The sequence below is a fragment of the Natrix helvetica genome, assembly GCF_964273705.1.
Source record: "Natrix helvetica genome assembly, chromosome: Z".
Taxonomy (NCBI): Eukaryota; Metazoa; Chordata; class Lepidosauria; order Squamata; family Natricidae; genus Natrix; species Natrix helvetica.
In genome coordinates this window covers 128,525,707-128,544,250 of record NC_138554.1, presented here as the reverse complement: position 1 = coordinate 128,544,250, position 18,544 = coordinate 128,525,707, and the positions used below count along the sequence as shown (strand labels likewise).

Sequence of the window (18,544 nt, the reverse complement as noted above, 5' to 3'; positions counted from 1 at the left end):
TTGGCTTGTCTTGCACTGTGTGTGCTTTTTTCAAGGGACCCTGGAAAGGTTGCATAGCTCTAAATGCTGATATATAATTAATAAAATAAATATATTTAACAGAGTTTTGAAGAAGGCAGACACTATTAAATTCACATATACCTGCCTTTGCCAATCTAGGCCTCTTACCCTACCCAAGAATTGATGTTGCCTATATCAACCAATACAGGATAGGCTGGGAAGACTTAAGTATATTTATAGTAATTATGAAATAATTCACTGAAATTACTATAAGCAATTACAATTCACAGTCTACCTTATAGAAAATCAAACATAATTGGACCTATTTTTAGGTGACAATGTATAGGTAGTCCTTGACTTACAAACATTCATTTAGCAATTGTTCGAAGTTCTAACAGTAATGAAAAAAAATTAATTACAACCGGTCCTCACACTTACAACTGTGGCAGGATTCCCATGATCACATGGTCAAAATTCAGGTGCATCACAACCATCATGTATTTTCAATGGTTGAAGCATCCCAAGGTCATGTGATCAACATTTGTGACTTTCTTAGTTGGCTTCTGACAAGCAAAGCCAATGGGGGGAATCAGGATGCACTTAACAACTGCAATGATTCATTTAAAAACTGTGATTAAAAAGTTCATGAAATTTGGCGCAACAGTTAATGGCTTTGCTTAGCAGCCAAAATTCTGGTCCCAATTGTGGCTGTAAATCGAGGATTACCTGTATAGCTTCTTCTGAATCTCAAAAATGTTTTGAAGGGGAACTGCCTTTTAGGTTATGCCTATGGGTTAGTGTTCAGGCTTAATTTGATAATCTGATAATTACAAAGACGTTTTTTGCATCCCTCTTTCATTCTTGTTGTTTAGCGATTAGATCAGCTTGAACATTTCATGACCAGCATGTGAAAGGCAAGAAGCAAAGAAAAAAAAAAGGGAAACAGCTGAAGTAATTCGAGTTGCGTAGTAATCTAACTTGGAACGAGCGCAAGACTGCTTTCACTGATTTTGCATTCTTGATGGGAGGCCCTTGATTAAAAAAAGAAAAACCTAGCTTATGCTTTTAATAACGTCCCAACTATTTGTGGCCCACAAGAATGTCTACGATGTCAAGCAGCAAGTAAGAAAAACAACTGAAGGCAACTGATGACACAAAAGAAGTGAGTATTTTGCGGAGTAGTTTTCTAAAAACACAGGTGCTAGCGTAGCCCCATAGCACACCACATCCAGCAGATTAAAAGAGTAATTTTGCATAAATGCATATCTGCAAATGGTGATCTATATCAAACATGCAGGGACACATAACACGGGTGAGATGTCTGGACCTCCCTTACTAGATGGAACATCTGTTTAACTCAGGGATGGCAGATTTTTTGGGCTCGGCATGTCAAAAATTCAAAAAATGACTAACTCTGCTCCCTCGAACAAGAGAAATAATTCTTTTATTTTAAAAAAAATACAATAAAGTCATGTGTAGTGCTATGTATTATATAAAGAAATGTCAAATTGTTGCAAAAATGGAACGTAAGTAAAACAAACTTATTTGGGGGATGGGGTCCAAAGGTCACACTGAGAGTATTTCTTGTGTGATTTCCAGAAGGTCAGGGACTGTGCAAGAGAACACCCCATTATTGTACAGCCTCTGTAGACTTTGAAAATTGCACAAGAATAGGACATCCTTCCAAGAATAATTCTTGTTGGGTGTTGGGTGGTATATCAAGATGGTTCACCTCTGACATGCATGTCATATGTTCATGCATGTCGTAAGTTAATCACTGATTAACTGGACTGAATATAGAAAAGCATGACATCTATTGAAAATGTTGTGGGTGCAGTGGTGGGAGAATCCCGTTGCAACCGGTACGCTGCAACGGAGCCGGCCGCCAACCATGTGCATGTGAGCAGCGCGCGCATGCGTACTTACTTACTACAGTGAGTCAATATGCCTCACTGGATACAACAGAAGGAGACATCTGAACAGAAACAGAAGACAAATAGAAAGAAATGAGTTGCAATCTACGTCAGAACAAATTGGCTTTGGGCCATTCACTTTCTCTCAGCCTAACCCACCTCACAGAGGTGTTGTCGGAGGTGGGGGGGGGGAGGAAAGTGTGTTGGATATGTCAATCGCCTTAATAAAGGCAATAAATGATAAATAAATAACTTTTTAAAAGGCACAGCTGCAATTTTATGTTTACCTAGATAGAATTCAGTTGGTCTAAATTCTCAACAAGCATACATGGACTACAATTTATAGAAATGGGATAACAGATAGCTTGCTAGATAACAATCATACTAAAGAGATAATATTCTATTCCTGAAGTTGTTATTTTTTTGAACTGCATATTACTCCATTTTAGTACTAATGTTTCTGGTTATCATGAGTCATTCTATTTCTCCTGTTCCAAAAACAGGATTGTTAGTGAATCATCCAGTGGAATATTATCAATGAAATCAATCTTACAATAAATTACTGAAAAATCTTAAACTGAGTAAACTATTTCTAATTAAATAATATGCTGTATAGGTATGACTCTGTTAGGAAAAGTATTCTTTTTTTTCATGATGAATGATGTTGTATCATCTGCAGCTTACATTTGGCACAAATAAATCTGAAATAGGCTTAGAACTTGAAAGAACCAGGTGATTTAATCTACAGGCTAGAAGAGTACCATAAGAGCATTAAGTGGAGACTGAATGTAACACCTAAGAAGTCAAACATTTCTTGTGGCTAGTTGGAAGTAGCAGTTAGCCATCCAAGTTGTTTGAAAAAGATAAAACAGGTTTTGATACCTGAAAGGAAGACCACCAGGAAATGTCAAGGCTATGTAGAGAAAGCAGGTAAGTTGAAGAAACATCATTGAATAAAATAATAGCACAGCATTTCATCTCAGCCAATAAGACAGCTTCTTCCAATTTAAATTAAGGGATAAGAGATTATGAAGATTAGGAGAACATGAAAAGCATCTTCTTGGTAGTAAGAAGAATCTGATCATTGAACCCACTATCTAGAAGCAATACGGATTAACCCTTATTGAAGATTTGCAACCACAAGCTTCAATAGTTTAAGCGTGGCTTTTATCTAAACTTTCTGTATTAAGGAAATCCATCACTCTCAGGATTCTGTCTGATTCTCAAGACCTTATGAGCTTCATAGGTGTCTTATCAATAAAGTGAAGATTTGGTAGATCAATCTGAAAATTATAGTAGTTTAATAAATAAGTGAATATTTGTCAGTCTGGTTGCCAATAGAGTTTCATCTTGTCAAATAAATTTGTAAATATCACATAATTTATGTGTACAGAAGATATTTAGAAATTTTAGGTGGCATGTTAGAATAAAATTGGCATATATTTTGAACATCACTTAAAAATATGATGGCCTTATTTTTTCCAATGAAAATGTTCCCACTATCAAAGGCCTAAACAGTTCTGAGACTGGGTATATGAAAATAACTTCCTTTTATGTAAGCTATTGATACTATCCTTATGTTTTTCAGAGGTCCTTATGTTTTTCACTTATCCCTTTGGGACAAGTTATTCTCTGTTGCTGTATTATTCCATCTCTGAAGAGGCTGTCTTGGCACCAAGGTGTCTGCAGAATCTGCCAACCAGATATTATTTTGCAATCTGCACTCTTTGTATGCCCTTCTGGACATTTGTGCAAGGGCAGTTCCATGTAGACTTTCAGAGGGGACCAAAGCATAGATTGCTTTAGCAAACTCCATGATTTCTAGAAAGGACTGTAGGACTGTAGCTATTAAGCAGCAGCTGGCATTGGACAAAGCCCAGATTTCAATAGCCATGTGATTTGGCAGTGACTAGCGGGTCTACTGATCACTAAGATCTCACCCTGCATCTGGTTTAAGTGTATTGGACCACATTCAGTTGCCACCAGATTCAAACAATAGTTGGAGTTTCAGTTGAAAGAATAACATCAGCATCATAATGAGATTAAACCACAAACTTCAAATATTTATCCAAATATTCATCTAAAATAACCTGGTGTAGGTATTCTCACAAAGTTACCAAAGATCTTTCTTTACCTAAACAGGACTTAATTTATATATGAAAGAAAGTGTTTAAGCATTCATGTCAACCTTCCATGTTATATCCTCAGTTCATAGATTAAATAGGATTTTAGCAGGAGTTCCTAAATGCAGTACTTGGAAAGCTTATTGCATCATTCAGAAATCCTGAATCCATCTTACCCATGTGTAAATACTATGAAGCTACCTTGCTTCAGAATTTAGAATAGAATAGAATAACAGAGTTGGAAGGGACCTTGGAGGTCTTCTAGTCCAACCACTGCCGGTTGGGCAGGAAACTCTATAGCATTTCAGACAAACGGTTATCCAATCTCTTCTTAACAACTTCCAGTGTTGGAGCATTCACAACTTCTGGATGCAAGTTGTTCCACTGATTAATTCTTCTAAGTATCAGGAAATTTCTCCTTAGTTCTAAGTTGCTTCTCTCCTTGATTAGTTGCCTTCTGCCATCCAGATGTGTAATTATGAGTCCAAAATTGATTTAACATAATAACAGAGTTGGGAAGGACCTTGGAGATCTTCTAGTCTAACTCACTGCTCAAGCAAGAGATCCTGTACTATTTCAGATAAATGGATGTCCAGTTTCTTCTTGAAAACCTCCAGTGATGCAGCATCCACAATTTCTAAAAGCAAACCATTATACTGATTAATTTTCTGTCAGGAAATTTCTCCTTAGTTCTAGGTTAGTTCTCTCTGATTAGTATCCATCTATTCCTTTTTGTTCTGCCTTCAGGTGCTTTGGAGAATAGGTTGATCACCTCTTCTATGTCACTTAGATATTAGAACATTGCTATCATGTCATCCATAGTCCTTCTTTTCACTAGACTAGACATACCCAATTCGTGCAACCGTTCTTCATGTTTTAGCTTCTAGGCCCCTAATCATCTTTAGTGCTTTTCTCTGCACTCTTTCTAGAATCTCAACATGTTTTTACATCATAGATGCTTTTATATCATAGATGCATTCCTCAAAAGAAACCAACCTGAAAGGCTTCCAACATTTACATTCCTACCACCATTTGAAAGCAATTCATCAAGGTCATTTCTAACAATTACATCAATTAAACTAAGCCAGATAATTATTTTATTTTAGCTATAATCAAGATACCGAATTTCAAGCTAATTCAACATGCAAGCAGAGCAAGTATTTGCAATGTAGATGAGCTCTCAATAAGGATTTCAATTAGTTTTTATTTATTGTTTCAGAAAACAATTGAACCAGTTCTACTGAGAGAGACAATAGTTTTACAGATGGTATACAGTATCATTATTTAAGGCCAATAGCTTAAGAATGTAGCTTTTTTCTGCAGGTTAAACACATCTATACACATCTATATGGTACAATCCTAAACTATTATATTTGCATGTTTGCTGCTGTGAGAATATTTGCACTCTAGATAAACATGGCAAGCATGAAACCTACCTTTGGGCTTGGAAGCTGCAAATATTGGTGGCAATTTGCTATAATATCTACTAAAAAGATAAAGAAAGAGGGAGCATTATTTGGCAACTGTGTGGCTAAAGCCCCTGGAGTATCTTATGTATTATTTATTAAATAAATTTATATAGCTGCCCAACTCATGAATAAGTGTTGGTGTTCCAGGCAGCTTACAACAATAATAAAAACCCATAAGAAAATCTACACACACCTTCACACACATGGTAGCAATAACACAATCAAATCAGCATCAGTTCCATCTTCATTCATGATCTCCATGCTCAACTCATGATCTCCACGCTCAACTCATGAGTTTGGGCCTTTTGGAACAGCAGCAAGGTGGGAGCCAGCCTGACCTTGGGGGTGGATAATATTCCATAAAGAAGGGGCCAATTCCGAAAAGGCCCTTTCTTGTGGTCCTGCCAGATATATAGCCCTTTTAATGAGACTATCTTCCCATCATGGTGAGCTGGGTAGATGTAATAGGGTAAAGCAAAATAACCTCCTAATAAATCTTAGTTGTGCAATGGCAGATTAGCAATAGCACTTAGACTTGTATACCGCTTTACAGTGCTTTACAGCCCTCTCTAAGTGGTTTACAGAATCAGCATATTGCCCCCCAACAATTTGGATCCTCATTTTACCGAAAGATGGAAGGCTGAGTCAACCTGGAGCCTGGTGAGTTTTGAACTGCCAAATTGCAGGGAGCCGGCAATCAGCAGAATTAGCCTGCAGTAGTGCACTCTAACCACTGCGCCACCACAGTTCTTTTAAGCCTCCATCCTACAAGCAGCAGCTTGGCTGCTGGTTTGCAATAACACTCTGAAATCCTTTTGCAAAATGAGTTGATATCCACACTCTTAAGCTTCCCAGAGAAGAACAAGAGAGAAACTTCTTCAGACATTACTTACCATAAGGGGTTACAATTTAAGTTGGAGATGATGGAAAGAGGAAATTTGGGAGAGCTCCTTTTAACTACAAGCCAATAGAGAGAAACTAATTGATCAGTACTAGCTGGTGGATCACATAGCCAAAACCCGTAGACCTGGGCTATCACAGAACTTGAAAATAAAATCACAGAACATTGATATACATAGGAACCACAACCTACTTTGTTAGCATTGCAATTTAAAATCAGTTCACTTTCATTAATGCTTTTTTCTCATCTGGGCTCAAAAGCTAAGCAGGGTTGGTCTAAGTGGTAGGGTTGAGAAGCACTTTAGACTTCAAATCCAAACGGCTTTCTGGAATATATGGGACACATACATATATAACTATCTGCAACTTCTTAAACAAAACACATCTTTCCTTAGGTTTTCACTGCAAGAAATTTTACAGCTACTTTAAAGGACTTGCAGGAAGGTGTTACATTTTCTTCCGTGTTCTGGACACTTTTTCCACTGTAAATCCACAAGTGCTTTACACAGTCTGACTACGCAGTTGTTCAGTGGGAGATTAACACGGGACACCAGGAAAGGCTGGAAAGTCAAAGAACATTCTGGAAAAACAAAATGGTAAACCATTTCTGTCCTTCTACCAAGAAAATGTCATGAGCACATCATTGAAGTGATCAGGAGTCAAACTTAATTCAGATAACACTTAACTTATCTTAACTTTACAGTCAATTTGGTGGAGGGCAACAATTTGTAATTGACTGTGCTGGATCTGGATATTTGCTGAACTTCATCATCTTGAAAATGTCTCATTACCAAACTGCTGCCATCACTTTGACACTGAGGTTATTTATACCTATGGTTGAAATGCTGAAATTTTGTGTTTCTTTTTGTAAATGTGCCATTACCAAATTAGGTAACCAAGCAGACACCAAGATCCAAACATTTCAACTCAAAGTGTGTGTGTGTGTGTGTGTGTGTGTGTGTGTGTGTGTATTCATTCTTCACTATTACAACCCAATGTGATTTTACAATGATTTTGCAAAAATAATAAAGTGATAAATGACTTTAAGCAGAATTTCAGAATGGACAGAGAGCTAATCCATTATGTAGCAGCTCAGTACTTAGACTTGGAATTTTATATATATATATTTATTGGATATCTGGGTTTCAATACAGAACCCCAAATCTCTGAGCTGATGTCAATCATTTGGACAGTCCAGGTGTCAACCACAATGTCTGAATCCCAACTAAATAATAACAATAATAATAATAATAACAATAACAATAACGATGACGATGACGATGACGATGATGATGATGATGATGATGATGATGATGGGCTTTGCAGGTCTGTAGTTGCATTAGAAACTGGCCAGAACTGATCCCCTGCCACTAAGTTATACATCTATATGCATGTGTGTGTATGCATGTGTGCAACCTTTTCTTCCCCAAAACAAGAGTAATGAAACAAGATAATCTGAACCACCCAAGGGTTTATTATTTCCCACAGAAAAGCAATCAAGGGTCTTTTTCCTTTTCCTCTAAATATCTTTTACGTAACCCTTAGGGGGGGAACAAAGCTACTGTGAAGATTGAGAAGGCTCAGAAAGTTAATCAGGTGTCTCCCCCACACACACACTCTTAATTTGGAGAAATCTATAAAAGAGGCTGCCAAGACAGGGAGGAGACAAATGGCAGGGCATTCTATTGAATAACACCAGGAAGGGGAAAATCTTGAAAGGACTTGAAAATGACAAAGAGGTCATTACTGATTTAAGGACGGATATGGAATAGGAGAGCCTTAAAAGGATCCTTAAAATTTAAAGTCAGCACACTCTTTCCCGATTTATGGGCCTCAAAAATTGAATTATGTTGTCAAATCTGTGTAGACTCTAGAAGATGAATGTGTCAGTATTGTATGTGGGTGAATTTTTTTTAAAAAAATTAACTATCATTTTACTGATATAATTGTGTTCAATCGGATAGGATATTCTATACTGCATATTCATCCAAAGAAGAATTATGGGCTGATTCAAATTTACATTAGATTGTGTAAATATATTTTACATGTATGCAGATTTCAATCTTTTTCTTGTCAGTATTAAGTAGGATTGCTTACCTAAATTAATTATAAAAAAATCTTTTTTAATGCATTACTGGATGCAATTCTATACATTTGACTGACTGTGAATGGGACTCTGATTTATATATCTCATTCCGACCCATAATATGATTTGTTTGGTTTTAGCGTAGTATATTGCATAAAACCAATCAAGGACATTTTATTCAATAAATCATTGTGACATCAACCCAATCAATAGGCTTTGAATGATTAAAGAGACAGGTTTTATAGCTACAGCCTCCAAATCCTATTCTTGAAACTTGTAGGACTATAGCATTCTGCATTTAAAAGTAGTGGTTGAATTACTTTCTTGTAACCCAAGTTGGAATGAACTGCAGTGTATCAGCAGCACTACCACATTAAAAAAAAGGAAGAAATAACCCTCCTCAAATGTATATTTGTGCTAAAGATACTATAGATGCTAAAAGCTTTAATTATCTAACAGGCCTCACTGTAGTCTGAATCAGAGCAATTCACCTATAAATCTATGGGTAGCTTTTGAATTTACCACTAAACTTAAATAAACAGATGAACTATTTGGGCTGCTAATGGGAACTTATCTCAGATTTCCTGTTAAATTCTCTTCCAAATTCCTTACCAACCCAAGATAAGAGGAGCTGCCTACATTTCTTAGCTGCATAAAGTGCTTGTAATATTTGGAACACAAAGGTGTAAAATTCAGCCACTGTTCGCTTTTTGACTTTTTTTATTGCCCCTTGAAACCATTCAAAACATTCAACTAGACAACAGCATGTAACTTGAGCTTTACGTCACAAAATAACTGATAACATTCAAGTCATAAAATCATCAACCACAATTGGAATCTCCCAGTCAACAAAAACTTTCACACCAACCCTCGGTCCAAGCATATCAATAGTTCCCATGAAAATTCTGAATAGGAGTGTTATAACTGTATTAACCAATTCTATTGTTCTCAGCCTAGAGCCACTGACAGCCTAGAAGCATAGAAATGCTTCTAATAAATCAATCAATAAACAAGTGAGGGGGGGATCATAAAAATGAAAAGCAAAGCACTTCTTTATGCTTTGGCAAAAAGGCTGCATAACTATAACCATAAATTGAGCCTGACTTCAAACAACATTTGCCGTTTTATAAAGCTTTCTTTTGTCTGATCCTTTGATATACTGTTGAACTAGTCCTAAGACTAGTTAGTTAAAGGACTAGCTAGTTATAGGGTGACATGAACAGTAATGTTCCAATATTTGAAGAGCTGCCACACAAAGAAGAGGGGTCCACCTATTTTCCAAAGCAAGAAGGCAAAACAAGAAGCAATGGATGGAAACTAATCAAGGAGAGAATCAGTCTAGAACTAAGGAGAAATTTCCTAACAGTGAGAACAATCAACCAGTGGAATAGTTTGCCTCCAGAAGTTGTGGGTGGTCCATCATTGGAGGTTTTTAAGAAGAGATTCGACATCCATTTAATCTGAAATTATATAGGGTCTCCTACTTGAGCAGGGGTTGGACTAGAACAGGGTTCTCCAACTCCCGGTCCATGGACCGGCACTGGGACATGGCATGCCAGAAACCAGCCTGCACAAATAAGTGAAACCCTATCCACGGGATGCAAGCAGCACATAAAACCATGCTTCCTCCAGTGGTGGGATCTGCAGAAAAACCTCTTTCCATGGAACCGGTACCTGGTGCCTGTAAGGTTAGGAGCCACTGGACTAGAAGACCTCCATGTTCCCTTCCAACTCTGTTATTCTAAATAGTCCTTGTAGTTTTCTTAGCTCGATTTCCATAGTAGTTTACCTATGCCATCTTCCTAGATAGAAATAGAGTGGCTGGCCCAAATTCTCCCAGTTGACTTCATGCATAAGGGGGAAGTAGTATTCATAATCTCTCAGGTACTAGCCTTGTGCTTTAACTATACCACCACACTGGCTCTCTATAAAGTCATATAAATGAGCAATATTGAATGGGATATTTTAAAAGCTAAATCACTAAATCAACTGTACTATTCAGATGCACAAAGCATTATAAAATGTCCTTGACTTATGACAACTGGGACGATAATTTTGTTGCTAACCGAGGTGCTTGCTAGGTGTGTCCTGTTTGATTTTATTACCATTTTTACCAGTTTTTAAATCAATCACACAGTCATTAAGCGAATCCAGCTTCTCCCATTAATTTTATTTGCCAGAAGCTGGCTGAGAAGGTCACAAACGGGGATCACATGACTTTGAGAAAATGCAGTTGTCCTAAATGCATGCTAGTCACCAAGTCCTCACATTCTGATCACATGACTATGAGGATGCTGCAAGTCACTTTTTTCAGAGTCCTTTATAAACCCGAATGGTCATTAAATAAATGGTTGTAAGTCAAGGACTACCTGTAATCACTCTCTTCTGGGGATGTATACATTTCAGGCAAACAATGATAAACCTAACCCTGGGTGAGATTGGCTTGGATGAGTTAAGAGGCAATCTCATCTCCCCACCACATACATCATGTTCTCTCCAGTGGTGGAATCCATTTTTTTTTTACTACTGGCTCTGCAGGCGTGGCTTATTTTGTGGGTGTGGCTTGGTGGTCATGTGACCAGGTGGGAGTGGCTTGGCGGTCATGTGACTGGCCAATTTAGCTGTCCATTTTGTTGGGGCGAGAAACCGGGGAATCTGTTCGGGGGTTGAGTTGCTGCCAGTTCCAGCGACCCAGGCCGCCAAGTTACTACCTATTCTGCCAAACCAGTCCAAACCAATAGGAACCCACCTCTGATTCTGTCCTATCCAAACCTTTAACTATAATTTTATTTCGACTGTGATTTCCATTTTTATCATGAGATCAGAAAAATGAGAATCCAGATTGTTTGGGGACAATATGTTGACCGTGTAAACTGCTCAGAGAGTGCCGTAAAGCAGGGGTCCCCAAACCTTGGGCTATGGGCTACTACCGGGCCATGGCCTGTTCAGAATTGGGCCACACAAGTTGCTGCCTGGAGTGTGTGCAAGCATGTGCATCATTCTGCCATTCGCAATAGTCAAGCTGCATACATATGTGCATAAACATACTGTTTATGTGGCCCAGTTCCCCTGTCTCCTCCCCCCCCCCCCCCCGCCAGACTGCCAAACTGCAAAGATTGGGGACTACTGCTGTAATGCATTGTGGAACAGTATGTAAGTCTATGTGCTATTGCTATTTTAGAAATATTTATCTTTTAGGATTTTAATATTTTAATATTGTAAGCCATCCAAAGTTGTTTCAATATGAGATGGGCCACAAATAAATTTAATAAATAAAATAAATAATAATAAAGACAACTCATCCCTATTTTTTTATGGACAGGTATTGATTGCTGCTTTTTCTACAGTTAACATGATATTTAGACAACTCCCCAATCATTTTCAAATGTTACTCTGTGCAAAAAGTGAATCCATCTGGAATAGGAATGATGGCTTTAATAGCAATAACACTTAGACTTATATATTGCTTCACAGTGCTTTACAGCCCTCTTTAAGCAGTTTACAGGGTCAGCCTCTTGCCCCCAACAATTTGGGTCCTCATTTTACTCACCTTGGAAGGATGGAAGGATGAGTCAACCTTGAGCCTGGTGAGATCTGAACTGCCAAATTGCAGGCAGCCAGCAGACAGCAGAAGAAGCCTGCAGTACTGCACTCTAACCACTGTGCCACTGCGGCTAATATTCTGTGGAATGACCAAGGATATATTATTTTCCCATGTAATAAAATATGAAGATAGAAAAAGGAGCAAGGTGACCTGAAATTAAACATACAGGTAATCCTTTGCCTATGACCGCAATGGAAGCCAACATTTCCATCGCTAAGCAAAGTAGCTGTTAAATAAGTTGCATCCCATTTTATGAACATTTTTTCCACAGTTGTTAAGCAAATCACTGCAGTTGTTAAGTGAATCATGTGGCTATTAAGTGAATCCAACTTCCCTCTTAAGACTTCACTTGCTGGAAGACAGCTGAGAAGGTTACAAATGGCCTGGGCCAGTGCAACTGTCATAAATACACACCAGTTGCCAAGCACCCAAATTCTGATCATGTGACCATGGGGATGCTGAAATGGTCACTAGCGTAACAACTGGTCATAAATCACTATTTTTAGCGCCACTATAACTTTAAATGAATGGTTGTAAATTGAGGACTACCTGCATTCTGAATCAGGGGTCTCCAACCTTGGCAACTTTACGACTTGTGGACTTCAACTCCCAGCATTCTCCAGCCAGCATGGGGAATCCACAAGTCATAAAGCTGTCAAGATTGGAGATCCCTATTCTGAATTACTCTATATTCAACTCTTCTGACAAAAAGAATTAGGAAAAGTCACTCAATAGCACAGAATCTCAAATGTGTTGCATATGAAGATGGAACCCCAGCCTTAAACACTGCATGAGAAATCAACTTTGGGGAATACTCCACCAATCTAGCTAGCGAGCTTTGTAAACATAAAATCATCCAGAGATTACTAAACAAGAGCAATAGACATGTGCATCTAGTGACACTGAAAACACTGGCTCGGATCCAGAACGAATCCTGTAACAAGTCCTTCCTGATGGTTTTGAAGAAGATGCTAAGCAGGAACTGTAATGTCTGCTCATGTCTAAGCCTAAACCTAAGCCCAGCCCCAACAGTGTTAAAATTTCTCTGCAGCCACATAATGCCTGAACAAGAAAGATGCGTTGAAGCTGAAAATTACTTACCTCTTCAGCTATGCCTGTGGTTATGACAGCTTGAAGGACACACTCCAATGCGCAAAGAATGGCCTCCTAGCCTTTGCAGTATTCTGATTCTGATTCTCTGGGTGTTTCAATGGCTGCCATTTCATTCCTCATCTCATAAGGAGACCAAAGGCAGAGAGGCAGCTGCCCTTTCCTGGATCCATTTACAGATCCTAAAATATTTGCCACAGAGTCTGGCATTCTTATTTGCTAACAGCCATTTGTGTTCAGGACAGTTCAGGGTGGTTTTGTGGGATTAATGAAGCAATGCAGATCAAAATCTTAAATGTCTGACCTTGACCAACGACTGCTCTTCCTGTTGACCTGGTGTCTTCTGACATGCAATTTTATGTCACTGATTTTATCACTTCCTGCCCAAAGATCAGAGAAACCTAATTTCCTTTTCTGCAGCTGTATTTTTTAGTTTGGAAATCATTCCAACAACTTTATCCATCTTTCCACCTGATTATGGAGTCCCAATTCCTTTTTTTTTTTTCATTAAAAAAGGTCTGGTTACCAAATCAGTAAAACCTACCGTCAAGACACTAGAAATTGAATCAGTGTGTAAGACAAATTAATTTTAGCAGTCATTTGGCTGCCATCATGTAGATAATAGTTAAAATTATAGTCCAAATTTACTCCATTTTGCTAACTGTGCTTACTGGGCAACATGGAACTACACCTTACAGAATTCTTACTCAACAATTATTAAAGTTGGAACCTTGGTGCATGGGACACCATCTGACTGGGTAGGGAGAACTTTTGACTTAATCTGGTTATGTATGCATGTATTATTAAATGAGTACCAAACATACTAAAGAAGAAACGCCTATAGTATAGTGGTTAAAGTGTTGAGCTAGAATTGTGGAGATCCTTATTTAAATCTGGACTCAGTCATGGAAACTTACCCCAACCTACCCCATATATCTATTGCAGGGATGGTCTTCTTCTAGGATGGACAGAAATTAATTACTTTAATTCTTTTTCTTTAATCATTAGTAGGAAGAAAGGTTGGGCCTGCTTTTGATACTTCTATATTTCTGCACGACTACAGGAGCTGCTTGTTGACCACAGAAATGTTGAACTATATTTGTCAAAACATATTTGACTATATTTGTCAAAATATATTTGAACCTAAATTTTCAACTGAGGTTTACCAAGGTTTCAGTTTGGGCTAAATTTTTAGTCTGCATTTTTACTGAAATTCCACATAGAGATTTAAAATGCGAAACATTGAATTATAAAAAAATAGAAAATTAACTGTAGATTTTGAAAGCAGAATTTCTCTGAATCGGGTGAAAATCCTTTAATTTTAAAATTAAAAATCCTAATTTCTCATTTCCATTACATCAAATATTCTTATCAGAGATATATTTATTTGATTTTTTAAATCATGCATTTATAAATAACTAAAGGCAATGAACATATCTCATACCCCTTTCACATCCTACTTTTCTACTTCCTGTGAGCTAGGCTGGACTAAGAGTATGACTGACCAAAAGATATGAGCCAGCTTTCATGTCTTCAACAGTACTAGAACTCACAGACATATGGTGATTGGCCTATTGTCATGCAGCTGGCTTTCATGCCTGAGACATGACTACAACATAAGGTCTCCTGTTCACAGGCCTATACTTTAACCGCTAAATCAAACAGGATCCATATTCTACCTTATATTTCTTACCTTATATATCTTATTTACCATGCTATAGCAGAAACACAGCTTTGAATGAGGGGAAATTATTTCTTTTAGAGTCTTGTCTAAATGTCTCCTGGTCCTCACAGTACCATTAAATCTGTGTAGTTTTCTTCCTTCATCTGTCTCTGAAGAACAGCTATATTGCTATTGCAAAGTCAACTAGGAATCCGGTGGCACTTGAAAAATTAAGAACCCTGTTATGGCTGAAACCTTTATGAAATAGAATCTATTTTGTCAAAGGCAGTCAGTCTCACTCTCAGTTGGCACATATATGCATACATAAGTTTCGCCACAGACTGGAGAAATATTGTAAATAACACAGGAAAAATCAAAGCAATTTCTCAAAGAAGCCAAAAAAGAAAAACAAGAAAATGCTGTATGGAAATAAGCAAAAAAAAAAAAATTAGAAACCTTTTTACAACAACCTGAACTGTGAATCACAATTGCACAGCCTGCAGAAGTGCACATATGTTTAACTGTATTTTAAAACTAGAACTTCTCATCCTTTTTACTCATATTATATTAACATAGAATTGTGGACACATGTGCATTACAGCTGCATATGAAAGAACTTCCTTTCCCTCCTTATCTTTATATTAACTATATATAGTTATATAGGGCGTACCAGGGGTTGTAACACAAATACATACCTATTTCCAATAGCTTGAAATAGATCTATACTAGTCTCCCTTTATTTATTTATCAGCACAAATACAACACACATATATATATATTGGCTAGTTTGCATATAAAAAGGAATAACAGGAACAATAGTAAAGCTGGAAAAAAGAAGAAAACTCTCCCCAAACTCCATGACATTTACAATGTCTAGTCCCAATTTCAATCATTAAGTTGAAGGCTACGTATGTATGTATGTATGTATGTATGTATGCATGTATGTATATGTTACATATATATATACATATACTTGTATATATGCATGCATGCATGCATGCATGCATGCATACATACATATAAAACCTGCCTGAATTTATTTATTTATATATATATATATATATATATATATATATATATATATATATATATATATATATATATATATATATATATATATATATATATAATTATATTATATATAATAATATATTTGTTTTTAAAGAAGTCATGTTTGTTCCTGGACTTATTTTAAATGAGACATCAGACTTACATTAATTATTTATAAAATGCTATAATGCGAATTGGACACAAAATGCTTTCCAAATATTGTAAAAGAAACAGCCTCTCAACAAGCCCACCATCTCCGTATTCCAGGAAAAAGAAGATACCGTTGCTAGAATCCTCTCAGTTTTGAGTTGGGCAGGGAGAGGGGAAAATTTTTTTTTTAAAAAAAATGCTTTATCCTAAAGAAAATTATATGTTCTTCAAACTTTGGAAAATTTGTCTTGAGAGTTGTCATGAATATTTAAAAAGAGGAGCAAATCATTGTTTGTGATGGACCGTGTCATAAACAACAGCAGTCAAGATTACTATCATGCTGTTGCCGTAACAACATGGTTTATTCCTCTAAGACATGAACAAACAATTTCTCACGCAGGGTGTTCAAAAAATTCTTGGAAAGACAGCTCATTGTTTTGAATCTCATCTGAACATGCTGCATCTACAATTATGATCTCTTATTATATTACAATATGATTCAACAATGTAAATTGATAAGGGAAAAATTACAGACTTGGTTGTTCAGTTTTCTTTTGTCTTTACAGAACATTTTTTCAGTAAGACACTGGGAATACTAGGCTTACTTTGGCCCTGATGGTTGTTTTTCTACACCACTTAAGAGTCATTTCACTGCAGGATTTTATAAACGCATAAATAACGGAAGTTAAAACCCAACATATCAGGTATCCGGCTTCACACTAAGCCTGGGCACTAATTCCAGCTCTCCAAAATCTCATCCTCTTATTCAAGGAGTGGCTTGCTTAGCAGGATGCTTCCTGATACAATTCAGGCCAATTATGACAGAACAAAGCCATACACACATAGGAAATTTCCCCACAGCAGTATATAAAATTCAAAGCCCACGTTCTAGGAATTCAGTTTTAGTATTTTTCCCCGCTCTTGCTTTTCTGAGTTAATTGGCTGGTCCCTTGATCTTTGTGGCATCTGACTCATGATGGTACAATTGTTCTCTGTAGCATGTGAACTGCTAGTTCCTACCTCATCATAGTTTCATTCCACACATCAAAAGGCTTGGAGGCCTGTTGTACTAAAATAAGACCTCGAAAATAAGACCTCCATGGATAATAAGCCCAATCGGGCTTTTGAGCACATGCACTAAAATAAGCCTTCCCCCGAAAATAAGCCCTTTCCTAAAATATTGCAATGCAGCAGCAGCCATGAGGTGACCATGCTCACCGCCTCCTGCACCCCAAAAATAATAAGGCCTCCCCGAAAATAAGGCCAAGTGCTTATTTCAGGGGTCAAAAGAAAATAAGACCCTGCCTTATTTTCAGGAAAACACAGTACAGGTAGTCTTATGACCACAGTTGAGACCCAAATTTCCATTTGCTATTGATTTGCAAGAGTTAATTTACTCTGGATGAGACAGTTTTGATTTCTTTTAGAATTGCAAAAAATAGGGTAGGCAACTTGCACAGATATCTGTGGGTTCCTTATATGAGCTTAAAGTCTGAAATTCCTCACCACTCTCATCACAAGAACACACTGCAAATACTTGAAGGTGATGGCACAAAAATTATGCCATTAAAGCAAGAAGTCAAAAGTCTCTTGACAGTGAGATAGGTGACATATAGATTTATTAAATAAAAATATAAATAACAGTAAGAGCAAGTCATGATTATTTTTAAAAAAGAAAAACTTCAAATAGCATTATATTTAAATATGAACTAGGTAAACTTTAAGAGACTAAGAACTCAGAGCCACTAAGAAACTTGAAGTAAAAAAATAAATTCTAACATCAAAGATAAATTCAGAGAATGGAGCAAAGATTCAGTGGTGTTTTTTTTTCAGACCTCTACGAAGAATGTCATTTATCTGCTATTCTGGACATCTGGCACCTACACCTGGACACCTACTTAGTGTCTAGCTTAATAAAGACTTTTTAACTGTAGCTGAAACAACAAACTGTATTGTAGTCATTGAAGAGTAATTTTTGTGACATTAGTTCTTACAAGTAATATGAAGTGACAGCAGGACAATTACATTTTATATAAGCACCCAATTATTTCATCTGAAATGTAGATCATCTTTATAAAATTATTATTTCATTTTGTTAGCACTTAGCTATCCATTCCTTTTTAAACATGTGTAGCAAAAAGGAAAAACAAGTATATAAGGTAAATTTCTTTAGAATATAACCAAGGAGAAAGGTTATAGGTGTCATCAAGAACAATAAAAAAAAATCAATTGTCTATATTGTGATATAAGGAGAAAAAAATTCTGAATGTTTACACTTCTAGACTTTCTAAAAATGAAGTGAAAAATATGGACATATACAATTAATAAAATCTACAGGCTTATGTGAAGGAGAAAAATGTTTTCCTACAACTTCCTCTACACAATAATGTGCAAGCAACACAGGAAATTGTAGGATTTGAAGTCCACAGATCTTAAAGTTGGCAATGCTGAAAGACCCCGTGAAGAATCTTTCTCT

At 36.9% G+C, this 18,544-nt stretch overlaps 1 protein-coding gene across 6 annotated transcripts in view; it reads right to left on the bottom strand.

Annotated features, from left to right (window-relative positions):
* Positions 1-18,544, bottom strand: part of DIP2C (disco interacting protein 2 homolog C) — a 366,720-nt gene that overhangs the window by 279,030 nt on the left and 69,146 nt on the right. The window lies entirely within an intron of this gene.